Raw genomic sequence first — 27,801 nt, forward strand, 5'->3', positions numbered from 1 at the left:
GGTTTGGTACTTTTCCCTTTCATACTTGTGTCTGAGATAATGAACAAATTTTCTCTCAGGTTTATTTTATGTGTTTTGCCTGCATATATGTCTGTGCACCACGTGTGTGCCTGGTGCCTGCTGAGGTCATAGGAGAGTGTCAGATTCCCCTGGGACTGGAGTTATATGTGGTTATAAGCTACCATGTGTGGGTGCTAGGAACCGAACCTGGGTCCTCTGCAAAAGCAGCAAGTGCTCTTAACCACACACCCCCCCAGCCATCTTTTCAGCACCTGAGCTAACTTTTTTTTTTTTTCCTGAGACAGGGTTTCTCTGTGTTAGCCTTGGCTGTCCTAGACTCACCTTGTAAATCAGGCTGGTCTCAAACTCACAAAGATCTGCTTGCCTCTGCCTCCCGAGTGCTGGGATTAAAGGCGTGTGCCACCACCTCCCAGTGTGAGCTAACTTTTAAACCAACCCCAAAGGTTGATTTTACTTCTGAAATTGTATCAATTAATTTGTGAATGTGCGTTCCATATTCTTTATAATCATAGTAATCAGGAAATTCTACAATTTAAAAGATTGACTAAGCTTATTATTCTTTTTTTTTTTTTTTACATGAGCTAGGAATGGTTTATTTGCCTTTTCCGGTTTTGATCTTCCTGAGGTAGAACTCCAGCTCCTTGCCCTCCAGCACATAGCCAGCTGCTCTGCCACACTGGCCTGGTCTTGAGGCAATACAGGCAAGAAGCTTGCCCTGCTGGAACTGCTCCTCCAGAAGACTGCTGATTTTGGCGTTCTTTTTCCTCTCATCGTATATCTTCTGAATTTTTTTTGATCGCTTTTTGTTTAAAATCTCTTCCTCCTCAGAAGTCAGCTTGGCCCCCTTCTTGCGGCCCAGGGGCAGTGCGTAGTGGGACTCTACCACTGTCGGTGCGGGGTGCCGTCAATGAGCACAATGCAGTTCTTCAGCAGGGTCTTGGTGCACACAAGCTCGTTACTGGATGCATTGTCGACAACATCAGTGATCCTTGTTTTACGAGTACAGCACTCAGAGCCCCAGGAGAAGTTGCCCACGTCCAATCTTAGGGCACGGTACTTATTATTGCCTCCTCGAACTCGGACTGTGTGCGTGTGACGAGGGCCAGTCTTGGTGTTGGCAGCGGCCATCTAGCTCATACTTCGGCTTCTAGTGGTAGGGCTTTCTCTTACCCCCGGTCTTGCGGCGCTTGTGCCAGTTGTCCCGAGAGATGCCCATCGCTCGGCACTGGCTGGAAAGAGCAAGCTTTTTATTCTTTTAAAAATGAATTTATTGGGTGAGTGTCTTTGTGTAGCCCAGTGTGGCCTTGAACTCACATTATAGCTATGGATGACCTTGAACTTCTCATGCTTCCATCTCCAGCTCCTGAGTGCTGAGCTTTCAGGTGTGTGTGCAGCAACAGACTTATTACTGTATTACTACAGTGTAATGAGGAGAGCCGAATTGTCTAATGCTGTAATCAATACTGGCACAAAGTATTGAGACCTTGCATAATATCAGGGAAGATCTGGCTCAGGAAAGAATGCCAGCCGCTTGCCTTTCTCTGATCATGCCTTTGGTTAATGGTTGCTAGCGCTGTCCCTTTGCTGAGGGACACTGTGAAACATAATTCATAGCCTCAAGCTCGAGTGAAGAAGGTGACAGTATGTGCAGGAGAAGGCATCTTTGGCCCTGTGCATCTTGCTTTGCCTTGCTCCTGAACTTTTGATAGTGAGCAAACCCGGTGGTTTCTGGCCATTTGAGTCCAGAACAGTGATGACAGGTTAGTTCCACTTGACAAGTTTGATGGGATGTTGGACTAAATGTTCCCTTCCGGCCATTCTCACAAGGTGTCCAGGTAAATTTATGCTCCCTGGCATACTTCAGTGACTTTATTAGGCAAGGGAATTTTTTTTTTCTCCTGAAAACGTTTCTCTTGTTTTAAAATTTCAAGCTACCTGTGTCAGCGTATCCCTATAATCCCAGTGTTTAGGAGACAGAGGCTGCATGATTATAAGTTCAAGGCCAGTCTAGGTGACAAAGCCGGTCTCAGTCTCAAAGACTCAAAATAAAATATTGTAATGCCATCTCCAGTGTGCAAGCAGTCTGGAGTGATTGCTTCTGGCAGAAGGCCATGTAAACATCCCTGCCTCTCTGTGATATATAGGCAGAGTTGACACACTGTTAAAAACAATGACCATAAACAGAGGACGTGTCAGGCCTGGGCTCAGTCACTGCCTGCAGTTAAAACAGAAAGGGCCCTGAGATCTGATCCTTGGGCAGGCACAGCACATGCAGACATGGTTGCCAGGAGCCAGAACTAAGTCCAGTAGTGCACTCAGAGCTGTGGAAGTAGGTGATGCTTGTGCTTAGAGGGACAGCCTCCCTCCCTCCCTCTCCCTCTTCATATAAGTTGATATTATTCAAAACTCAACTTCCAGTATATTAAAAATTGTGTATTTATATAAAAACACCTCTAGAGAATTCTTAGCATATGCACATGGTTGGTTTTTTGTTTTTTGTCTGTTTTTTTGTGGTGCTTTGGGATTTCTGAGTAGTATATACTAATTTTGTTGGCCTTTTATTTATTTCATTCACAAAACAAAAATTCCTATCAAATTTTCTTGCTTCCTCTCCCATGATCTTGGTCATTGTTGGTCTTCTTCACAATTTTAGAGTTGATTTATCAGTTTTCATAAATCTTGGGACTTCCATTAGAATTGTGAAGGTCATTAGAGGTCAGTTTTAAGTTAACATAGCTTTTTGCCCATTTATGTCTATGTTGTTTTTCTAAGGGATATATTTTTCTCCATTAAAGTGTCCCATGCTTTGCCTATTTAGTGTTGGGTTCTGGGCCCCAATTAAAGCTACGAAACCATAAAATAATTTTACTTTAGGGTCTTAGGAGTGACAGCGCTGACCAAGTCTTGCAATGGAGGCAGGGACACTGGGAGCTGACCAGAGGCAAGCAGAGTGATTTTAAAAAGTTCTTTGTAGGTGGCTTCATTGAATATTGTGAAAGAAATGGTGCTATATGATAGGGATACGTGACTGACAGGAGCCAGGTAACTGACCAAGAGTGAAGACAGGGTCTCACCATGCAGCCCTTGCTGCCCTGGTACTCACTGTGTAGACCAGACTGGCTTCAAACTCACAGTGATCCACCTGCCTGTGCTTCCTGAGTGCTGAGGTTAAAGGCATGCCTCACCATGCTTGTTCCTACCCTGACTTTTTAGCCCTGGGTAAATTCTCCCTCTGTGTGGCTGGCCTTCCTTTCTCAACACTGGCTATGTGTGCTGTGGTCACAGCTCTGCACCTGCAGTCTGCTTTATGCTGAATGTCTGGGGGTCCATTTCACTGCTGTCCCATGGCGTGGTGTGTGAGTGATGCATTTTATGAAGCTCATTGTGTTTGGCCTTAGGACAGCATGTTAGTTCTCTCAATGCCTGCAGCAGCTGTAAGTGACATTCCAGTTGTTTTCTTCCCATTACATCAGCTTCTTAAAGCCCTAGTCATTCTGGTGGGTGTTCGATAGTATTGCCTAATGTTTGTAATTCCCTAATACCTAATTAGGCCAAATGTGTGTCCATATATTTTAATACCAGCCATGTGATTATATTTTTTGGAGAAGGGATTGCTCATGTTTCTTGCCCAACTTTTTATTATGTTGCCTGTCATTAGGTTATCATTGGTTTCTAAGAATTCTTAAACATAGTCTGGATCAAAGTTCTTTGGTTATGTTTTTTCACTATCTGATGGCTGTGTTTTCATTCTTTAAAAAAATTAACATTTAATTTATGTACATGAATGTTTTGCTTGCAAGTATGTCTGTACAGAATTGTGTACCATGCCCATGGAAGCCAGTAGAGGACATCAGGTCACTTGGAATTGGATTTATAGTTGGTTGTGAGCTACCCAGTGTGTGCCAGGAACTGAACCCAGATCCTCTAGAAAAGCAGCCAGTGCACTTAACCTTTGAGCCATCTCTCTCTAGCCTTTATTCTCATTTTCAAGGTTTCTTTAGGTGGCACATGCCTTTCATCCCAGCACTTGGGGAGGGAAGGGGAGATGGATCTCTGTGAGTGCAAGCCCCACCTGGTCCATATAGGAGTTCCAGCCTAAAATCCTGTCTCAAAAGAGTTTTAATTTTACACAGTCCAGTTTATCAGTCTTTTCTTTTACAAATAAAATTTTGTTAGTATTGTTTGTCTACTCCAGGATATTTTACTGTTCATCTGGAAAGTGTGTAACATATAAAGTAAAATTTTAAAATTGTATCATTGAGTTGATTTGGCATTCATTAAAGTGACTGACTACCTTTACTGTTCACTGTTTTGTTTTTGTTTTTGTTTTTGTTTTTTTTTGTTTTTTGTTTTTTTCCGAGACAGCATTTCTCTGTGTAGCCTTGGCTGTCCTGGACTCACTTTGTAGACCAGGCTGGCCTCGAACTCACAGCGATCCACCTGCCTCTGCCTCCCGAGTGCTGGGATTAAAGGCTTGCGCCACCACGATTGGCTGTTCACTGTTTTTTTTACTGCACATCATGTATCACGTATATAAGGGGTGTGTGCTGGCTCTCCACACTGATTCATTGGTTGATTTATCTGGATTTTGTTCTAGAAACAAGCAAGCATAATAAACACAGGCCCTGCTCTGAGCCGAGACACTGTTGAAAAGCTAGAGTCGCACCTGTATTTAAGGTTTTAGTCTGTTAATCGCTTCACTAAAGGGCATCTTTTTTTCCGCAGTAGGAAAACTGTTCCCGTAACTGAAAGCTACTTTGTTTGATGTGGCTTTTCTTTGCAATTTAACATACATAAATCTATTCCAAGGCATATATTGTTATAATTCTACCTGTATCTACCAGACAGCCCTTGAGGGCTGGGATGGATAAGCAGGGCTCTAAGGGAGTCCAGCTTTGGGCAGTAGATGGCAGTGTTGGTCAAGCAAGTGATGGTTTAAGATGTCTGGCTATTCCGAGGGACTGAGCCAGGGCAGATTTCCTGTCCTGGATGAATAAGGGATGGTGTCAGGGCCATGGAGAAGGAATGGTACAGGTGGGGGAGGGAGAAGTGGGGGGATGGAAGAGGACCAGATAGATAGATAGATATTCATTTATTTAGACCTGGGTATTCAGCTTTGCTCAGAGTGCTTCATGCTTATTGTTCAATCACTCAGCTGCTGCCTTCTTTTTTGTTTGTTGTTGGAATTGCCAGTTGTTGCAGCTTGGGAGACTTGGATCCTTGTGGGCCAGATGCATTGCCTCTGAGCCTAGCTGAGCTGGCATGATGGTTGGGTTCCTCCTCCAAGTCTGCTCAGAGTTGGAGCCTGGCTGGGTTCAGATACAGCTATCTGCATCCATGGTCTGGTCTGCCAGGGGATGTGGCAGAGCTGTTTCTTCTTCTTCTTCTTCTTCTTCTTCTTCTTCTTCTTCTTCTTCTTCTTCTTCTTCTTCTTCTTCTTCTTCTTCTTCATCATCTTCTTCTTCTTCTTCTTCTTCTTCTTCTTCTTCTTTTCTTCTTCTTCTTTTCTTCTTCTTCTTTTCTTCTTCTTCTTTTCTTCTTCTTCTTCTTCTTCTTCTTCTTCTTCTTCTTCTTCTTCTTCTTCTTCTTCTTCTTCTTCACTCTTCCTATGTGAGCAGAGATCCTCAGGCACAGGGCATTTCTCCCCAGGATTCCTTTGCTCAGAGTCCCCCTGTTCCTCAGAAGTACTGTCATCTTCCTTGGTTGTGTTGACTGTAATTGGGTGTTTGTTAGATCCCTAACTCTGTGTCATAGAGCTGTAACTTTCTGAAAGGCTGGGGCCATGTCTGTGGTCACCATGGCCACCACTGCTTAACACCAAGCCTGACATTTCTTCTTGCCCAGCAAAGAAGGGATAATACCCAACTGGCATTCTTAACTTTGCCTCTTAGCTAGCTCTTTCTGAGCTGCCAGCTGGTATAGCAATCACATACCATCTCACCAGGAGCACACACTGTCATATTGTATTTAACATGCTAAATAAATAAATAAATAAATAAAATACTTGAGCTGGGCATGGTGGAACATGCCTGTAATCCCAGCACTCAGGAAGCAGAGGCAGGAAGATCGCTGTGAGTTTGATGCCAGTCTGGTCTACAAAGTGAGTCTAGGACAGCCAAGGCTACACAGAGAAACCCTGCCTCGAAAAACAAAACAAAACAAAATCAAAGACTTACATGAACTTAAATCCCTTCCAGGAATAGAATGAGTTTTGTGATTTTGAAGCAATTCTTTTTTTTTTTTTAAAGAGTATAAACTGCAAACACAAAGTTGATTATGACTGTGGATTTTTATTTAGAATGACAAAGTACAACTAATTAAAGACATAAGATCAAAAAAGAAAATACTACAATGTCACAAAATAAAGTAACATTTGCTGATTGCCCAATACACCTTAACTTTTTGTTTTTTACACATATTTTGGTTGCCTGTCATATGGTGCTCTGATGCTTTTGTCATAACCTCTGTGATTAGGGCAGGAAGGTCGTCTGTTTTTCCAGTGGTCTAGTTAGTAAACTTCTTAACATATTTTCTCGTGGTATTACCTAAGGCCTGCATCTCCATAGTTAACGAGGGCCGCCCCAGGGAGAGAGGGTCACAGGTTCCCACATCTGACTGCATCACTCTGTCAGGAACATGCTTAAGGGGGAGGTTTTCACACCCCTGGCACCTGTGCACCACTTTCCTGCCTCATCACTTTCACCTTTCATAACATACATAGAAACACAGTTATATTAAGTAGAAATTCAGAATAGGATGCAGATATTGATTATGAAGCCAGAGTTCAGAAGGCTATAATTTTGAGCTAATAGCTCAACATTTTAAAATCGAAACCCAGTCACTCTGTTTTCCATGGTTGTTCTTCCATTTGTCTTTAGGTATTTAGTTGAATTGAGTGATTCTGCACTGATTTTTCATAACTGAAATTTAGAGCATGCTTTTGTAGAAGTAAACTATATACACAGAAAAGAATATAAATTTGTGTGTGGCTTGCTAGAGTTTGCAAAGCTACCCCGCCTATCCACTCCAAGTTCAGATCAACCTCAGAAGCCTTCCTCTCATCTCCTCCAGAGTCCACCTCCACCCAGCAAGAATAGCCAGCGCTCACTTCCAGGGGTGTGGATTAGTCCGCCTGACTCTGATTGTTGTGTAAGCAGAGCCACGTGACAGATTCTTGTTCAGAGGTAGCTTCTCCCAGTCTTGGCGGCCTGTCTCTGTCATTGTCCATATCTGAAGGGTCTTCTCTAATTCTCTTGTGAGAACAGCCCGGGATTCTACTGTCCATGCACATCTGGGTGTTTCCAACATGGCCTCTGATGAACACATCTCTCATGAACTTCCCAGTAAAATGTCTCTTGGTATGCATTTCCCCTGAAAAAGTTCCTGAAAGTATAATCATTGAGGGATGCAGTGTGCACGTCGCCATCTTTGTTTAGATAGTTCATCAGAAGACTGTGTGAACTCTGGCCTTTATGCATCATAACAGATACTTGGTATTTTGATCCCTTTATATTTGTTTTTTGAGGCAGAATCTCATGTAGTCCAGGCTGGCTTCAGACTTACAGCATACCTGAGGGTGACCTCAAACTCATCTCTTGCCTCTGTACTTCTCAAGGCTAGGGTCACAGATGTGTGCCACCATTCCTGATGTTTCTGTCCTTTTAATTTAGGCTTTCAAGTACCTGTATAGTCACATCTTGTATTTTAATTTGTATTTCTTTTGTGTGCATGTGTACTCAAGTGTGTGTTGTGTTGTGTGTGTGTGTGTGTGTATGTGTGTATGTATACATCCAGGATGTGTGGAGGAATGCATATGGAGGTCAGAGAGCAACTTTGTACAGGGTTTGTTCTCTCAACTTTAAATTTTCTTTTAATTTAAATTTATTTTATGTGTATGGGTGTTTCGCCTGCATTTATGTCTGTGTACCACTAGAAGAGTACAGCAATCTTCTGGGGGAGTTACAAACAGTTGTGAAACCACCATATGGGTGCTGGGGATTTAACCTGGGTCCTCTAGAAGATCAGCAAGTGCTCTTGACCTCTGAGCCATCTCTCCAGCCTGCTCTCTTCCCACCTCCGTGTGTGCTCTTGGCATTAAACTTGTTTCTCTGCTTTTGCAAAAAGGACCTTTACCCACTGAGCTGTCCTGCTGACTCTGTATTGCAATTTTAAATAGGAGACAGCTTAGAAAAGATTTTGTTTGGCTGGACATAGTGGTACATGTCTTTAATCACAGCATGAGTCAGAGGCAGAAGCAGATGGATCTGAGTTTAGACCAGGGCTATATATTGAGTTCTCAGACAGCCAGGGCTATGTAGAGAGACCTCATTTAAAAAAAAAAAAAGAAAAAGAAAAAGGATTTTGTTTTACAACATGGGTTGGTATTGTATATGTTTTAGAATCATTGTCCGATTAGGAAAATCTTCTCTATCAGTTCTCATCAGTGTAGTGTTTTGCTTTTCAAAGTTTGGTCTCACTACGTAGCCTTGGCTGGCTTGAAACTCACTATGTAGACCAGGCTAACTGGGAACTCATTATGTAGCTCTGGCTGGGCTGGAACTCACTATGTAGACCAGGCTGGCCTTGAACTCAAACGCTAGGATTAAAGATGTGCACCATCAGGATCCCCAAACAGTTCATTAAGCCTTCAATCCGTGTTCAGACTCTCTACCTTTATTGACAAATACCTAAAGATAGGCTGCAAACGCATTTTGAGAGTTTCTCAGTTATTAGCATCTTGGATACTAGTTTGTATGTGTTCTGAGATTGGGCATTTGAGAAAATGCCAGCGCTATTGGAAATACCTGTCAGGTTAGAAGAAAGAGTATGGAAATGGAGAAGACAAAATAATGTCTTCATGTTGGATTCAAACTGCAGTGATCAGTTTGAATGGAGAACAAACAAGCCTGGTGGATGATTGAAAAGTCTGCATGACCAAGGACTCAGCAGCAGGCATGAACAAACCTCCTGTAAGATCCTAGTGTCTAACTGGAGTTCCCAGTAAGAAAGGAGGAGAAAGAGCATGTTGAGTTCCATGAGTCCACTGCTGGGCTTAGAAAGTATATAGCATTTAGAATATTAAAGTATAGCCGAAAAGCTAGAACCTCTTGACATCTCTGTGGCTCTCCAAAGACATAATAGCCTGCTTTGCAGGATCCCAGGGCCATGGTTGGAATGTTCTGAGCATCACTATAGAGAAACATAGCAAATTCTGCTGTAACCAAGCAATTAAAGTCAACATCACTGATGATCATGTTGGCATTTGTGCCACCTGATGTGAGGCAATGCGCAGCACACATCCGTATTTTCTCCTTGCTAAACTCTGTTCAGCATGAACAAAACATGAATATGCATTTAGACAAACTTAAACTGTGACCCAATCTGAAACAACTTGCCTGGGCTCTTAGAATGTGAAGATCATAAAAGATAAGAAAAATGGGGGCTGTTCAGGAAACATGGACTGAAGAGACAAAGTAGCTAGTAAGTGATTTGGGGTTCTTCACTGAATCTGTGATGAACTGAAGGAAAAACAAACAAAATAAAACCCTGGCCCACATGAACACAAACAGGGCAACTGGGGGGAAACGTGAACATGAAATTGCATCACGTCAGGGGCAGCTTTTCTGCTGTGATGGGGTTGGCTGGTAGGGAGGGTATCCTCTGGGGATAGACACTGATGAGCATAGAGAGGCTCCGACCTTGCACTTTAATGGAAGTGATTTGATGACAAGCAAACTATGCACACACACTGAGAAAACAAATGTGCTGTCCTGTATCATCTAAAGTGTTAAAATATTTGAGAAATATTTGCGATGCTGAATAGGAAAACTCCAGGGCCTATCTAATCCTCATATTAGTTAATGCTAAGGATCTAATTTACTATTGTGCCATTGATGGTTCCCTGAGAGAAAAATCTGTTAATATAATTCACAGCATTGAATCAAAACAAAAGTGCCGAGATGGCATTTGATAAAAACCAAAATCCTTTCCAATTTTAACATACTTTGAAGTGAAGTAGGCGTGCGTACACAGCTGCTTCCGACACATGGCAATTGCAAAGTTAGGTCTGAATGTCAGCATCACTATTTGCAGAGTCGTGTCTTGAAGTATTTCTGTTGAAGGCAGGCTCAAGAAAATTATTTTTGCTGCCACTTATTTTTATACTTGGATGGTAGTAGCCAAAATAGATGAGAAAAAAATTGAAATACAAACACTTGAAGTAGATGTTGCATTTTTCATTGTTTGGTGATGATGTGAATATTTTGCTGGCAAATATATATATAATTTCCAGTGAAAATGAACAGCCTTGTGATCTTGAAACTGAATTATGTCAAATACCTCCTTTTGGAACTACATAGTGAATTTCAGAAAAGACAGCTACATAATGAGATCATTTCAAAACCAACATCAACAACAACAACAAAGAAAATATGACTTGGAGCTAGCTCAGTGTATAAAACGCTTGCTACGCAATCACGAGGACCTGAATTTGGTCCCCCAGCACCCATATGAAAAGTTGGTCATGGCAGGATGTGCCTGTAACCCCAGTACTGTGAGGCAAAGATAAGAGAATTGCAGGGCCTTCTTGTCTACTCAGCCTAAGCAGGTGGTAAACTCTAGGTTCAGCGTAAGACCCTGTCTCAAAGGCTAATGTGGAGAGCAATAGAGAAAGATTCCTGATGCTAACGTTTGTCTTTCACATATTACTACTCACATATACATGCAAAGAATAAAAAGAAACCTAATTTGATCATTTCAATAGAAACAGAAATAATGTGCTAAGAATTAACACTGAAGTATGATTTAAAACTTTCAGCCTGCAAATTAGACCTTTGACCTGATATACAACAGTATGTCTTAGTTAAAAAAGAAAAACAACAAACAAACAAACAAACAAATAAAAAATCCACCCAAAAAAACAAACAAACCTTAGTGGTCATAAGTGTTAAAGCATCATAGGGTTAGATGAACAAAGACTGAAGGCTGGAAAAGATGACCCTATTGTCTTTTTCTCAGTTCTTAGGATTATTTACAGAAAAGGTGGAATATGACCATGCTCCACAGAAACTGAGGGCAAATGACTAGGAAGATAGATAGTGTCATAGTCCTGCCAGAAATTAACAGGTAAACAGTAAATAAAAATGCATTTTATATACATAACATGCTATTATGAGAACAATATTTTTATACAACAATTTTTAATTTTAGAAGTTTGTATAAAACCAAAAGTAACATGGAAAATTTTCTAACAAAATATGTATAAGTCCTGTATCAGGAATAAATAACTCCATTGAAAGACACTGCAAAAGCCTTAAAAGTTCACAGTAGGTAGACCAGTTTTCCTCAGCTAAGATTCCTGTGTAAAGTAACCCCAGTTTAAATGGTGCTGCACAGCTGGTGTCAATAGGCATGGAAACACACAGGAAGTTGGATCTCTATTTTATTCTAAGCATAACAATCAATTCCAAGTGGATTGTGGATTTACACACAAACAACAAACTGCGATTTCTCTAACATAGGAATAGGAGGTAACTTTTTCCACAGAGGTAAACAGCAGATAAGATCATAGTCACCAATCTTGTACAAATTCTACGTTTGTTACATAGCTGGAAAAAGGTTGGATTCAGAACATTTAAAGAACTTTCAGAACTCAAATTTTAAAACAAAACCAGCGCTGGACAGATGGGTCAGTGGTTAAGAGCACTGGCTACACTTGTGAAGGATTATGGTAGTTGAATAGGTCTGACTACCGTAGACTCATGTTCTTGAATGCTTGGCTCACAGGGAGTGGCACTATTAGGAGGTGTGGCCTTGTTGGAGGAAGTGTGTCACTGTGGGGATGGGCTTTGAGGTCCTGTGTTTAAGCTCTGCCCAGTGTGAAATTCTAATCTCCTCCTGGCTGCCTTTGGATCAAGAAGTAGAACTTTCGGCTAGCATGCTCCCTGCCATGATGACAATGGACTGACCCTCTGACACTGTAAGCCAGTCTCAGGTAAGTGGTTTTTTGTTTGTTTTTGTTTTGTTTTTTAAATAAGAGTTGCCTTTGTCATGGTGTCTCTTCACAGCAATAAAACCATAACTAAGACAAAGTGTTTAGTTTAGTTCCCAGCACTATTTAAACTTTAGTTCTAGAGGATCCAATGCCCTCTATGGCTTCCACAGGCATTGAATGCACATGGTACACGTACATGAAGGCAAAACAATCACATACATAAAAAATAACAGACAAAACCTAAATTTCAATTTGAAAAATTATAATGCATGATAATGGATACTGTTTAGTGGAAGACAAGCTGTTCCCAAGTAAAATTCACAGGAAGGCCCACAATCTCTTTAGTAAACAGGGAATTAAAAATTGAACACACAATTAAATAGCTTTTTACTTATTCATGATTGGCAGTAATTAAGAAACCTGGTCATGATGAACTAGGGGTTACTGTTTACTTCTGGGGGGGGGAATCTAAATTAGTGTAATTACTTTGAGAAACAATCCACATTAGCACAGAAAGTTGAACATTTCTGTCTTTTTAGATTGTCAGTCTAGATCCCAATAGAAACTGTTGTTTCTGAATACTAGAAGGTCAGGGATGTTCACAGCTGCCCTTTCCATGGCACAAGACCTAGAACAGACCTGGGAAGAGCTGTCTGCGGATTGTTAGAATGGCTTAGTATGTCATGGTGTGTACTGATGGTGGTATGTGTTACTGACATTCCTTGGCTTATATCAGCCCAGGTCTTTGATGTGTTTAGTGCTTCTAACCTGTTGGGCACAGGGCTTAGTAACATGATATAGACGGGAGCCTGAGTTGTTTCTCTAGTGACTGAATGGTTGACTGACAGCTGAGACTCTTTGCTGCCCTGCACAATGGACATATCATGTAGCATATGTCTAACCTAAAATATCAAGATGTAAAATCCAAGGTGTGTTTTCCACTGAGAGTATGTGATATTTGCCTCAGCACAAATTGGAAAGGTTAGACTGTCTTGCACACAATAAAAAACAGAGCCACTGCTGCTTATTTACAACTTGATATACCTCAGTAGCATGATGTTTAATGAAATCACAAGTCTAGACAAGGTAGTCTAGTGCCATAGTTAGTGTTTTCCAGCAAAACTAAGTGTGTAGGTTTTATATACAGTCACCCATAGAAACGAGCAGCACAGGGGCTACAGAGATATTCAGTGGATCAAACGTTTGTTGTGCGCTGAGTCCAGATCCCCATGGCCACATAAAATGTATGTGGTCATGTGCCTGTAACTTGAGCTCTAGGCATGATGAGAGGCAGGATTGTTCTAGATCATCCCCTCACCCCTGCAGCCTAGCCTAAAAATGACAAGCCCCAGGTTCAGTAAGAGGCCCCATCTCAAGAGAATGAGTTGGAGAATGATAGAACAGGACACTTGGCATCATTCTCCATCTCCACACCTGGACACGTGTGAGAACACACGCAAGAAATAACACAAAGATGGCAGAGTTTTCTTTGGGTGAAGGGGAACGAGCCTAGCTACTGGTGTGTTGGCAGCATCCCTGGAAGCCAGTTTACCGTGCATGCATAGTTTTATTATGTATCTATGTTGCATGTGCCTGTGATGCCAAAATAGCACGGTAATGGTAAAGAAACAATACAATTGCTAATAAAAAGTGATCTTTGTGTAAACAGCAATCGCCAGAAGATGAAGATCGGAAAGGCCCTTTTAGACAAAGTATTAGAGAGAAATATTAAGAGAAACCTTTGAAAGGCATTGGCAGTCACAAAGGGAGATGTGAACAAATGAAAAGGCGTGATTGCCTCTTAGAAAAATCTACCCTCAGAAAAATGTCAGCTCTCCCAGAATCTATAGACATTTAATCGAAACTCTAAAATAATTTTCAATCTAGACAAGCTGAAAATTCTCAGCCAGTCTGAGCTTGAAGAGAGAAACACTGTTTAAGGAAAGGAATATAAAATAACGAAACTGGATGCAGAAGTTAATAAGTAACTTAGTCTTTGAGTGATTTTTCTGTGCATATTGTACTAAGGGATTGTTGTGACATGCAGGGTGATGTCTCCACATGATACCGAAGCTGGTAGTCTCTCCCCTCTGTTATACTTTCTTCCTCCTTCCCTGTTTCCCCTTCTACATCCACAGCAGTTTCCATTTTATTTTCATGTTTCCTTGTGCTGAGTATGAATATGAGAGAAAACATGATATTTGTCTTTCTGAATCTTGTTTATTTAGCACAATAATCTCCAGCCACACTTTCCCCCAAATGGAGACCCTCATCCTTCGTAGCTGGATAAGGCTCCATTTGTATGCTCACCACATTTTCTTTACCTGTTTTATCACTCGATGGTGACTCTGTAGCTTAGCTGATGTGAGGAGTGCTGTGGCAAATGTGGACAAGCTGTTTCTTTAGAATATGCTGGCTCTGGCTGCTCTCTGTCTAACCAGGAGTGTAGGATAGATGGATCATAGAGAATCCTTAAGCTTTTAAGGAACCTTTACAGTGGTTTTCACTGCTCACCTTATATGAGCAGCGTAAAGAGTTTCTTCCTTTGCCCTGGCCCGTGGCCATTCTTCCCCATCACTGTTGTTGTTGTTTTGTTTTTTGGCTTTTGGTTTTGTTTGTTTGTTTGTTTGTTTTGTATGATAGCCGTTCCAACTGAGGTGAGATGGAATCTCAAAGCAGTTTTGATTTGCATTTTCCTGATGGCTGAGGATGTTGACATCCCTTTTATATTATTCATTAGGAATTTGTACTTCGTTTGAAAAGTGTTTATTCAGTTCATTTGTCCCATTATTGATTGGGTTTTGTGGCCTTTCGGTGTTTAATTTCTTGAGTTCTTTATTTTGCATATCAAGCTTCTGCCAGATAAATAGCTGGTAAAGATTTCCTCCCCCTGTGCAGGCTGCCTCCCCCTTCCCTGTGCAGGCTGCCTCCCCCCTCTCTCTTGCAGATTGCCTCCCCTCTCCTCTGCAGGCTGCCTCCCCCCTCCCCTCTGCAGGCTGCCTCCCCCTCCCCTCTGCAGGCTGCCTCCCCCTCCCCTCTGCAGGATGCCTGCCCCTCCTCTCTGCAGGATGCCTCCCCCCTCCTCTCTGCAGGATGCCTCCCCCTCCCCTGTGCAGGCTGCCTCCCCCCTCCCCTCTGCAGGATGCCTGCCCCTCCCCTCTGCAGGATGCCTCCCCCCTCTCTGCAGGCTGCCTCCCCCTCCCCTCTGCAGGCTGCCTCCCCCCTCCCCTCTGCAGACTGCCTCCTTCTCCCCTCTGCAGGCTGCCTCCCCCCTCCCCTCTGCGGCTGCCTCCCCCTCCCCTCCTCCTCTGCAGGCTGCCTCCCCCCCCTCTGCAGGCTGCCTCCCCCCTCTCTGCAGGATACCTCCCCTCTCCCCTCTGCAGACTGCCTCTCCCCTCCTCTCTATAGACTGCCTCCCCCCTCCTCCTCTGCAGACTGCCTCCCCCCTCCCCTCTGCAGGCTGCCTCCCCCCTCCTCTCTGCAGGCTGCCTCCCCCCTCCTCTCTGCAGGCTGCCTCCCCCCTCCTCTCTGCAGGCTGCCTCCCCCCTCTTCTCTGCAGGCTGCCTCTCCCCTCCTCTCTGCAGGCTGCCTCCCCCCTCCTCTCTGCAGGATGCCTCCCCCTCTCTGCAGGATGCCTCCCCCCTCCTCTCTGCAGGATGCCTCTCCCCTCTGTTGTCTCTTCTGTTGGGCAGAAGCCCAACATTTGCTATTTCCTGAGCCTTATTCAGAAATCCATCCCCTCTGCCTAGATTTGGAAGTGTTTCCCCTGTGGGTTTTTTTTTCCCTCTCTCTAGTGGCTCTATGATTTCATGTCTTACAGTGAGCGTCTTTCACTCACTCATTTTGAGTCGGTTCTTTTGGATGGGTAAGAGATAGGGATCTAATATCTCTCTTCTAAACATGGATATGTAAGTTCTTCCACTTCACCTGTTGAAGAGGCTTTTTTTCCCTATGTATGTTTTCTGCACCTTTTCTGAGAGAGCAGTTGGCCATAGGTCCGGCTTAGTTCTGCCTATCCTGGCATTGGTCTGAGTAGGAGATGCTTTTTTGTGTGTGGAGTGGCACGATATCTTAGATATCTTAGGAAGAAACAATTTATCTTGGTTCATGGCTTTAGAGCCCTGTCCATCATGGCAGGGAGGTCCAAGGCGGTATCCACAGTGGCAGGAGCCTGTGGTAGAGGCTCTTCACATCACAGTAGGCCAGGAAGCAAAGAATGAAGTCAGAACCAGGGCCTGGGTCTTGCCCTCAGTGACCTACCTCTGTCAGCCAGGCCTTGCCTATTTTTTAAAAAATTAATTAATTAAATTTTTATTGAAAAATAAAATCATTCATATTGCATCTCAATTGCTATCCCATCCTGTACATCCTCCCATTCTTCCCTCCCTCCCTCCCACTTTTACCCCATTCCCCTTCCCTATGACTGTGACTAAGGGGGAGCTCCTCCCCCTGAATATGATGCTAGGGTATCAAGTTTCTTCTTAGTAGTCTGCTGTCCTTCCTCTGAGTGCCGTCACACCTCCCCCACGCCTCACCTCTTAAAGGTTCCACAGCTCCCCAAACTGACACCAGACTGGGGTGGGGGAACACAAATGCCCAAAACATGATCCTGTGGGGGACATTTCGAACTCAAGGAGTTTTCATCATTATAGTATTGTTTTTAATTTATGTTAGCTTACACATTAAGTAAGGTCATCATGGCCTTTTTACATGAGTGTTGCTGTATGTTGTTTAATCCTGTGGCACAGTTTGAGTAAATTATGATTCTGCTATGTTGTTTGAACCGGAGGGCAACAGTAGATCAAAGAGACAGAGGAATGGGTGAATTGGGCAGCTACATCACTAAGGAGCCGCACTCATACATCGGTGCTGCATTGCTGGGTCTCTGTGCAACTTATAGACAGCGATGCCGCTGAGAAACCTTGCCTCCCCCCAGTAACTGGTTATTGCTTCGGTAACCTCAGATGTTGGCCATTCATGCCTGCTCAATGTTGTTAACCCTCAAGGCAAGAAAGTGGCCAGGCCCCCGCCTGAGGAGCTCCAGCAGCCAGCCGTGTCCCAACCCGCCACCCTCAGACTTCCCTAACGACTCTTATTGTTGTTTTCTAATGGCTCTAACAGTCATTCTGGTCATTTGGTCATTTGCAGCCTTGAGGTGAGAAAGTGGCCAGGCTACTCCCTATAAGAAAAAATAATCCCACCAATCCCTGAACAGAAAAAGCCACCAATCCTGAGCTGGCCACAGAAACCCACCAATCCCTGAGCATGAAAAGCCACCAATCAAAACCCCAGCAATCCCTGAGCATGAAAAGCCACCAATCCCTGAACAGGAAACCCCAGCAATCCCTGAGCTCCCTCAAACTCAGGCCTTGAAATTCCACCAACCTTCACCCTGGAAAGCTCTGCCCCTCCCCTGCAAAAACAAAACAAAACAAAACTATATAAAGCCAGTGTCTGCTCAGTCTGCTGTTTTTTTTCTCACCCAAGCAGAGGCAGCGACCCTCCTGAGTTTTTCCCTCTCAGTCGGTCTCTTGTGTGAGGTTTGCTGTGCGGTGTGACTCTGTGGTATTCCTTGGCACTCACCTGCCAGGATCCCTTTCCCTTCGGAGTGATAACGCATATTTTGGTACTGAAACCTGAGAGAGACTCTCCTGGTGCTTGGGCTCCGCATCGTGATCTGAGCCGCACTGGACCCTATTCCTCATCTCCACACCAAACTCACCTTCTGGTTCACCCATCTCTCAGTGCCTCATCCACCAGTAACAATGAGCTAGTTTCCCCTTCGGTTGGTGTAAGCATTTCCCTGAGTCTGAGGAAGTGACTGCTGAGTGCCTGGCACCATTCTGGTGCTCTTGGAGGCTGAGGTACCCTCCCACCACCCCCCCCCCCCCCCCCCCAGCCAGGGTCTGTAAGGCCCTTTTCACCTGGGCTATTGTGCCACTTCTGCCCTTTCCCCCGCACATTCACTTTGGAGCTGCCTATAATTCCCACAGCTTCTCTAGGCCCTTGTTATTGTTGGTTTTGTTTGTTTGTTTTAGACGTGAAACAAATTGTTATAGACTTTTGGAAATAATACTTTCTTTTCTTACTTGAATCAAGTGAAGACAGAGTTAAAATCACATAGGATTTGCTTTTTTTTTTTTTTTTTTTTTTTTAAAGGAAAGCACTAGGATTGTTGGCACAGGAGCAGCTATTTACACTGCACAGAGGTTTGGGCTTTGACATAACATCGATATAGTGCATTCCCAAGTCTGAGAAATGACACGGTTCTGTCTCGGATGGTTCACAGAGGAGGTTCAGACATGGCGACAGGTGTCATTAATGAGGGCCGTGGAAGTTCGTCAGCTTCAGGGTCACGTGCGATCTGATCCTGGATGGTTCTCGATGCTCAGGGGCAGCTGGCTACAGAACAAGAAGCTAGTGGGGAGGAGGGGTGGGATCTCTGACGCGTGGTTTGGATTGAGGCCCCAGTTCCTTTTGTGACTCTGCTCCCCAGCCCCCCTTTTTTTGTCGATGAGACCCTCCTACTATAGCTCGGTTTTCATCCTTGCTTTTTGGCCTCTACAAAAGCCCTGGTCGCAGGTGCTGATTCTCCCCTCTGACTTGGTCCTCATTCAGTCCTTCCTGAGTCCTGGCGACACCCATGACCACAGGCTGCATTGACACATTCTTTCTCCTCTGTCATCCATTGAGATGGTGTCTTCCATACTCTTTCGTTCCCCCTTGGGGATTGAGAAAACCTCCAGCCTCTACACCTGAAACCCAACCTGAAGGACCCTAAATCTATTCACCTTTCCAAAATGATTGGGCCTCAACATCCCTTAGATAATCAGTCCAAATGGTTGCCTAATGGCACTCGTGATCCTAATATTATTTGGGACCTTTACAAATACTACAAGCGATCAGGGGAAGTGGAAAGAGATTCCATATTCCCTATTTCTCTTTTCTTTAAGTCCTGTTTGTTTTGTCTGGTCTCCCCCTTCCTCTGCCCTCACTCTGTGTAAATGTCCTGTTTTCTAAGTTACCATTGATGGGTCTCTAAGTTTATTTCAAAATTGGAGCCAGAAGCCCAACCTAGCAGGACAGAGACAAAGCAAAGGAGTCGGCCAGCTATGGCATGCACACACATAGCGCACACTCTTCCAAGCTACAGCGTGCACACATGCAGCACACACTCTTCCAAGCTACAGCGTGCACACACACAACACACACTCTTCCAATCTACAGCGTGCATAAACACAGCACACACTCTTCCAAGCTACAGCATGCACACACACAACACACACTCTTCCAAGCTACAGCGTGCACACACGCAGCACACACTCCTCACTGGCTGGTGCATCTCTCAGCTCCCTCCTGTGGTGTCCTCTCTCTATAGCCAGACCTCACAAATTTCCTATCTCCAAGCCTTCTTTGTCCTCAGCTTACCGGATTGTTTTGTGGGGATTCGGGTGACTTGTAGGCATGAGTGGCATTAGACTGGACTGTCTGTCCCACTTCAATTAAAAGCTGGATCTGGAGCTGGGATGCGGCTCCCCCTCCTCCAGGCCCAAGCATGCTTGTTTAAAAGTTTCCTCCAAAATCTCTGTCCCATATCAGGCAAACCACTTGGCTATATGACAAAGAAAGGAGAGGAAAGTAAAAGAAAGGGACAGACTATTCACAATGGGGACTAATGATTGCTACTCATCTTATACTCTTTTGGTAAGTTTTAGGTTAAACTCTCTAAAATTTTGCTAAAGTATATAAATCTTCTTTAAGATTTGTAAGCATGTTAGGTATGATTAAAACCAGTAAAATCTGTAACGAAAGGGCTAACTTAAACTCATTACCCTGAGGTTGATAGTTATAAATCTATACATAGGTATCTTAAAAGAAACATGTAGCTTGCTGCCTTCTCAGCTGCTGTTCCTCTACACCACCGCCAAATCAGTATGAAGGCAGCCACATGGCTGACAGCCATCTTTACTAGGGGTAGAAAAGATGGACTTTGCCATGTGACTTCATTCCTATCTTGATGAAAAATGACTGCATGAAGCTGGGCTTGGTGACGCACACCTTTAATCCCAGCACTGGGGAGGCAGAGGTGATGGATCACTGTGAGTTCAAGGCCAACCTGGTCTACAAAGTGAGTCCAGGCCAGTCAAGGCTATATAGAGAAACACTGTCTCAAAAACCCAGAAAAACAAAAACAAAAACTGACCTCATGGCATTAGCTAAATAAGGAAAAAACCAGCTCCTCCTATCTGTGAGGCCCAGTCAAGATGACTCTTCCATTATTTTCGATCATACTAATAAAGCATAACCCACAGTCTGGTCTCTTCCTTGTCAGCCTCTCTAGCTTCTCTCTCTCTCCTCAGCAACACACTGTCTGTTTAGTCAGGGCTGAGGCAGTCCCCGACCAGGACCCTGAGTGGAATTACAATACCCCAGGAGGCATTTTTGCCAGAAAGTAATTTGTAACTTGCCTCCTGGCTGGTCTTCACAAGGCCACCCTTAAAGTGGTAAGTTAGAAAAATCTAAGAGGTCATCCAGAACCAATAGAAAAACCCATCTCAATCCCTGGACCACCTTACAAAGGCCCTGTTACAGTATACCAGTCTGGATCCCGAGACCCCAGATAGAAAACAACTCCTTATGAGCTACTAGGTCTCCCAGGTTCCCTGATATTAGGGCCAAACTTAAATGTCTCGAGAGAGGACCCTTGACTCTACAGATGGAAGTCTTAGCTGTGGCCTTCAAGGTGTACCATGGGAGAAATGAAAAAGCCTGAAAACAAAAACACCTAACGATGTATAAGCCTCTCAGCCAGCCATAGTAAAAGCCTAGGCTTCTGGGCTCCCAAAGCCCGAGAACCTCTGTGTCCGTTTCAAATGTAAATGTGGTCAGGAGGGTCCCTGGGGCTGAGCTGTCCAATCCTCGTAAACCACCCAGACCTTGCACAAGGTGCCATCAAAAGGGCATTGGGACGTTGACTGCCCCCATGTCCCTTGAGGCATGGGGATATCAAGCCCAGATCGCCTTCTGCCAACCTCCTTGGTCTGGCCATGGACAACTGAGGGGGCTCGTGCTCCCTTGGCCTGACTACCACAATCTCTGACAAGGAGCCTTGGGTAATTATCTCCATATCAGGGTAATCAGTCTCCTTCCTTCTGCATACTGGGGCCACTTTTTTTCAGTCCTGACAAAGTTCTGGGGACCCACCTCTCCTTCCCATTCCTTTATTGTCATAGTAGGGGGTAGCCTTACCAGGCTCACAAGCCTCACCACTTAGCTGTATATTTAGTGGTGTCCCTTTGTCCATTCCTTCCTAGTGGTACCAACCCATCCCATCCCCTTGTTGGGAAGGGACCGCCTAGCCAAAATAGAAGACACTGTTTCTTTTGCTCCCCACATCGGCTTGACCCCAGGCTTGCCAGGTGTTCCCCTCCTCCTTCTCCTCCAAAGCACACACACTGACACCCTTTCTCTTACCAACCTCTCATCCCAAGTATGGAATATCCAAAACCCTTCTATAGCCAAACATCACCCCCTCTCATCATTCAATCACAAAACCCCAACAAATATATGACCCAGGCTCAATATCCACTTCCACTGCAAAGCCTCAGGGAACTTGAGCCTCTGACTCTTGACCTCTTTAGAAAAAAAATCTTCTTAGCAGCCTTATTCATAATAGCCAGAATACTGAAACAACCTAAAATGTCCCTCAACTGAAGAATGAAGAAATTGTGGTACATTTACACAATGGAATACTACTCAGCTATTAAAAACAAGGGAATCTTGAAATTTGCAGGCAAATGGATGGAACTAGAAATGATCATCCTGAGTGAGTTAACCCAGACCCAGAAAGACATACATGGTATACACTCACTTATAATTGGATACTAGGCCAATGTGGATTTCCTCTGAGAGACTCCACTCAGCGGGGGATCAGGACAGGTGCTGGACTCCAAGTGAGAGTGATAAGGAAGAATGGGGAGATGGAAGGACCCACAGGGTCCAGGAGCCCCACAAAGAGAACATCAAGGCTGGCAGATCTGGACCCAGGGGGACCTGCATAAACTGTTGTACCAACCAAGGACAATGCATGCAGTAAACCTAGACCCCCTTTCAGACATAGCCAATGGACAGCTTGTTCTCCATGGGGAATATCTCTGACATGAACTCTGGTGCCCCCTATTTGATCACTTCCCCTTGGTTGGGAGGCCCAACGGAGACACAGAGGAAGGGGAAGCAAGCCATCCAGATGAGACCTGATAGGCTGTGGTCATATGGTGGGTGAGAAGGTCCCCTTCTGTCAGAGGTTTAGGGGAAGGGAACAGGGAGAAAGAGGGAGGGAGGGTAGGAACAGGAAGATACAAGGTAAGGGATAACAACCAGGATGTAATCTGAATAAATTATAATAAAAAATAAAAGAGAAAATCTTCTGTACCTTACTTCTCTCCCTACCCCCTTTTTGGTGTGTGGTTTTTTTTTTTTTTTTCCCAGACAGGGTTTCTCTGTGTAGCCTTAACTGTTCTGGACTTACTTTGTAGACCAGACTGGCCTCAAACTCACATAGATTGCCCTGCGTCTGCTTCCTTAAGTTCTGGAATTGCAGGGGTGTACCACTGCTCCTGGCTCATTTCTTTCCCTTTTAATGCCCTCATATTCACAGTTTAGAAACCAATGGAACCTATGGCTTGGTTCAGGATCTCCAACATCTCAATTCAGCAGCAGTTCCCCTTCATCCCGTAGTGCTGAACCCTTGTACTCTCCACTGTCCTTTTAGTGACCTCAGGTTACCTTCTTCTCTATCCCTGTAGACCCCCCGCCCCCCAAGCCTTTACCTGAACTGACACTGACACACTTACACTTCCACCCAACTCGCTTGGAATGTCTACCACAGGGGTTCCAGGACAGCCCACATTATTTGGCCAGGCCCTGGTTTCTGACTTACTCTCTTTGTCTTTTCCTCAACCCAAGCTTATAGAATTTGTAGATGATCTTCTCCTTTGTAGTCTGTTCCTGCAAATTAGCCAGGAAGACACCTCTACCTTACTAAACATTCTGTCCAGCTGGGGATATAGGATAAGGTCTCACCCCCCAAGGTCTAGCTATCCACCCTTCAAGTTACTTATCTGGGATTAGCAATTACTCACAAGGCCACTGCCTGAGATAGAAAACACAATCTAGGCCTTCACAGGTCCCACCACCAAGGACAAAATTTTATCCTTTTTAGGGATGGCTGGCTACTTATGCTCCCAGACATCTTCTCTCTCCTTGCCTGCCCCCTATATAAGGTGGTCCTTGGCCCCTCACACCAACCCCTTCTTACACCCATTACCATTTCAGAAGCGTCAGCAGGCCTTCCTCCAGGCTCCAGTCCTACATCTTTCAGACTTAACGTGTACCCCCTCCACTAGTGAAAAGGAGGGATGTGCTCTCAGGGTCCTTGGTCACCAACTGGGGCCTGCCTTTGTTCCCGGTGCACACTTATTAAAAACGTGGACCACACAATTGAGGGACGGGCTGCTTGGCGGCACACTCTGACTGCAGCTGAACTTCTTATACACAAAAGGGCTAACTAACCTTTGAGTCAATGACTACAGTCACCTATACCATCTCCTAACAACATACAAGGGTCTCCAAACACTGCCCCTTCCAGAATTCTCTCTCTTCAGGTAGCATTAGTAGAGGGTGCTACAGCCATGCCTATGTCTCGACATTTCAGACTGACTGAAGTTACTGACTTGACTCTCTACGAATGTATACAGATAATTTGTTTCTGCTGGCTTCTGTCATCTATAGTATTTGCTTACAAATTCTAGAGTCTGCCTCTCCACCAGCTTTTTCCCTGCACCTGCCCTAACCACTCTTCGCTCCTCACCTACTCAGTAAGGAGCCCATCTCTGGCTCCTGGAGCCTGCTTAGCTCACCGGGGCTCACCAGGTGGGCAGCTCTCTAGTTAGCAAGACACTTGCTCCTTTTCCTCTATTGGAACCTTCTCTGTTTCCTCTTTCCCCTAGCAACCGCCTGCTAAGGCCTTCAGCTTCCTTAAGCCCTCCTGGGGCTCTGCGACTTTGTGTCTCTTGTCTCTCAGCTCTGCCCTGGAAGCATTCAAGGCTTCACTATACCCTCCTGGGCTGCTTTGTCTCTCAGCTCCTACTTGGAGCTTACAGAAGAAGCTCCACCTCTTCCCCCCCCCACCCCCCAAGCAAAGTTTGTTTCACAACACTTTCTTTCTCCACCAACTCAGATTTTATTAAAGCCTCACACAGTTACCACAAACAGCTTGGCCTCAGTACAGTTCAGATGGACCAAATTGGCATGCTCAGTTATCAGTGATGGAAACTTCTGTCACTGCACAAATGATCCAAAAATCTTTCATATTCTAATTGAGGACCAATAGCACCACAGATGGGAGGCAGGGATCACTGGTAAACTTTACTATAGCATTCATTACAGCTGTCCACCCAGCACAGTCAAAATACAGAGCACACACATCCCAGACTCTCACCCCCTAGGTATAAACATGGTAGAAGAAGTGGTCCAAAGTTTCTCAACAGTCCTTACTGCCCTGATGTCACCACTTTTAGGTGATATTGATCCTACTTCCTTGTCATACTATCTCTTGCCTCAGACTTTAACATCTGCGTATCACCTGTTGACTAATGCTCTACCTGACCGCTTTGGAGAATGCTGATTGTGTGTCCTTCTTGGGTCAAACTCGTGAGCACCATTTGTGGCCTCACCCATTGTCTTATTAGATTCTCTCACTTTGCTGCTTGTTAATTATTCTAAGCCAAATATCTCTACCACCCCTTATCCCTCCCACCTCTCTCTCTTTGGCATCACAGATTGCTTTAACTCCTCAGGAGCACACTTTGTGGGCACACTGGAGTCTGCAGACTGTAATAATACTTTAACTCTTAGTACTTCCCCCCCCCCCCCAGCCCCTGTGTCCAAACATTCATAATGCCTCAACTATCTGTGGCACTCAGGTATACCACTGCCTACCTGCTGGGTGGTCTGGGACTTGTGCCCTGGAGTTCCTTTTTCCAATACTAGGGGTGGTACCCAGTGAAGAACCCTTGCTAATCCCCATCACTGGGTTTCTCATGGCATGGCACAATAAACAAGCGATTCCAGTCTTACCCTTTCTAGCAGTCCTCAGCTTCACTGCTGGTGGTACCACTGGGCTGACAGGACTGACTACCTCCCTAGATATTTATCATTGGTTTTCCTCTCAGTTCATCTAGGATCTCCAACAGGTGGCTCAAACCATCCTTACCCTCCAAGACCAGATAGACTCACTGGCTGCCACAGCGTTACAAAATCAGCAAGGATTAGATTTACTAACAGCAGAGAGATGTGGTCTTTGTATCTTCCTTCAGGAGGAACACTGCTTTTCTGTTAACCAACTGGGTATAGTTAAAGACAAGATCCGACAGCTCCAGATGGATCTCAACAAACAAAAAAACCAAAAAACTCTCGTAGAAAACCAAAAAACTCCCGTAAAAAACCAGCTTGATGACTCTGGCCAGTGGGCCACTCACAGGCCAATATGGAGGTGGATGCTACCCTTCTTAGTTCTGCTTCTCCTCCTTTTCTTAACCTTAGTAATTTCACCCTGCACCATAAACTTATTGTCTAGATTTCTTCAATAACAAATCCAAAAGACTTCTAATCAGACTTTTAATCAGTTGCTATTACAGGATTTGGAGCCAGAGACCTGCAACACCTCATCAAACTTTCTCCAAGGAACCGGACACCCGTCATCAGCAGGGAGTACCCTGATGATAATATCATGCCCTTCCAACCCCTGACTTTACCAATAGTAAACAGAACAGGGGAGAATGTGGGCTGTTCACACCAACTCTAGAGGCAGGGAAGGACTCTCTTTGTAAACTTTGTAAACCATTAAGGCAGGAAAAGTGGCCTGGCTCCTGCCTGAGGAGCTCCAGTGGCCAGGTCCTGCCAAATGGTCATTTTCTAATGGCTGTACTGGTCATTTCCAGCCCTAAGGCAGGAGAATAGCCAGACCCCACCCTATAAAAAAGAAAAAGAAAAAGAAAAACAAAAAAACAAAAACAAACCACCAATCCCTGAGCTTCCCCAAGCTCAGTATTTAAAATCCCACCAATCCTCATCCTGGAAAGCTCCACCTCACACCTCACCCCAAGAAACTCTATATAAAGCCTGTGTCTGCTCAGTCGCTGTTGTTTCTCACCCAAGAAGAGACACTTACCCTCCTGACTTGTATCTCCCAATAAACCTCTTGGGTAAAGTTTGTTGTGTAGTGTGACTTTGTGGTATCCCTTGGCTTCCGACTGCCAGGATACCATTCCCTTCAGAGCTACAACACTTACATAGGGCATTGTGAGTCCTGTTAGTGTCACTAGCTATGTGAGTTTCCTCCATCCTCCAGGAGAAATGTCCCAGTATTGGTAAAATGGCCACACAACACTTCAGAATTTTCTCTTTACTGCACAGATTTTTCTCTGGCTTTTTGGGGTCTTTTGTGTTTTCACATGAAATTTGGGGTTGTTTTGACTTTTTGTGGAGACTGACACTGGCATTTTGAAGGGCACTGTAGCCTACTTTTGGTCAGCAATATAGCCTTTTCAGTTTACCCATGGATATGGGAAGTCTTCCCAACTTGTAGTGTCTTTTTGAGTGTCTTCAGTGCTCTGTGATTTTCACTGTGGAAGTCTTTGGGCTCTTTAACTTTTTACCTAGATTTTTTTTTTTCTTTGAGATTATTGTGAGCTGAATGATTTTTCTCACTTTTTCAGCAGGTTTGTTATATAGAAATTCTGTTGACTTTTATATGCCTGTTTTTTACCCTGCTTCTTTACTGAAAGTCTTTATTCTGCATCTTAATATAGGCTAACACCATCTGCAGAGAGGAATGGCTCAGTCTCTTCCATTCTCATTTTTATTCCTTTTACTGCTTTCTCTCACCTACTGCTCTACCTAAGATCTTATGCACCATATTGAATATGAATGACGAGACTGGGCATTCTTGTCCTAGTCCTAATTTTACAGAAAAATGATTTCAAAACTTCACCATTCAGTGTTGTGTGTGTTAGTTTGTCACATATGGCATTATGTTGAGGGTGAACCTTGTATTCCTAGTTTCTCCAATGCTTTTATCCTGCGGAGATGCTGAATTTTGTCAAAGGCTTTATAAACCCTGTGACGATGATGTGATCTCGCCTTTGTGTGGTATGTAGCATTCACTGATTTGCATGTGTGAGCCTTCCTTACTTTCCTAGCATGGAGCTAACTTGATCATAGTATTGGAACCTAAGATATCTATGCTCATAGGGGAGTTGGTCTGTAGTTTCCTTTTCTCTTTTTATTGCATCCCTATTGGATTTTGGTATTAGGGATCCATAAAGTGAGGTTGGTGGCATCTCTTCTCTTTCTATTCTATGTAATAATTTAAGGAGCATTAAAATTCATTTTTAAAGGTCTGAATTCATCCAATGCTGGACTTTAAAAAATTATCAGGAGACTTTATTTCTGCTTCAATATTATTGTTTATTATAGGTGTGTTAAGCTTTTTATGCAACCTTGGTTCAGCTTTGGCCATGTGTCTAGAAATATACTCATTTCTAGGTTTTCTAATTTATTGAAATATAATTTTTCAAAGTATTCCCTAACAATCATCTGACTTTTAGTGCTACTTATTTTAATCTTTCATCTCTAATTTTATTAATTTGAATCTTATATTTTTATGTTCTAGTCTAAGAGTTTGCCGATCTTTTTTACCTTTTCAAAGAATTGTTTGTTTTACTGAG

The 27,801-nt window shown here is 44.0% G+C and overlaps 1 protein-coding gene and 1 pseudogene across 4 annotated transcripts in view; one reads left to right on the forward strand and one right to left on the reverse strand.

Annotated features, from left to right (window-relative positions):
- Fank1 (fibronectin type III and ankyrin repeat domains 1) overlaps nt 1-27,801 on the forward strand; it is a 115,564-nt gene that overhangs the window by 20,520 nt on the left and 67,243 nt on the right. The gene's annotated exons all lie outside the window — the stretch shown is intronic.
- LOC127189011 (40S ribosomal protein S8-like) lies at nt 614-1,237 on the reverse strand (annotated as a pseudogene).

The sequence above is a fragment of the Acomys russatus genome, chromosome 5, assembly GCF_903995435.1.
Source record: "Acomys russatus chromosome 5, mAcoRus1.1, whole genome shotgun sequence".
In the NCBI taxonomy this organism is placed as follows: Eukaryota; Metazoa; Chordata; class Mammalia; order Rodentia; family Muridae; genus Acomys; species Acomys russatus.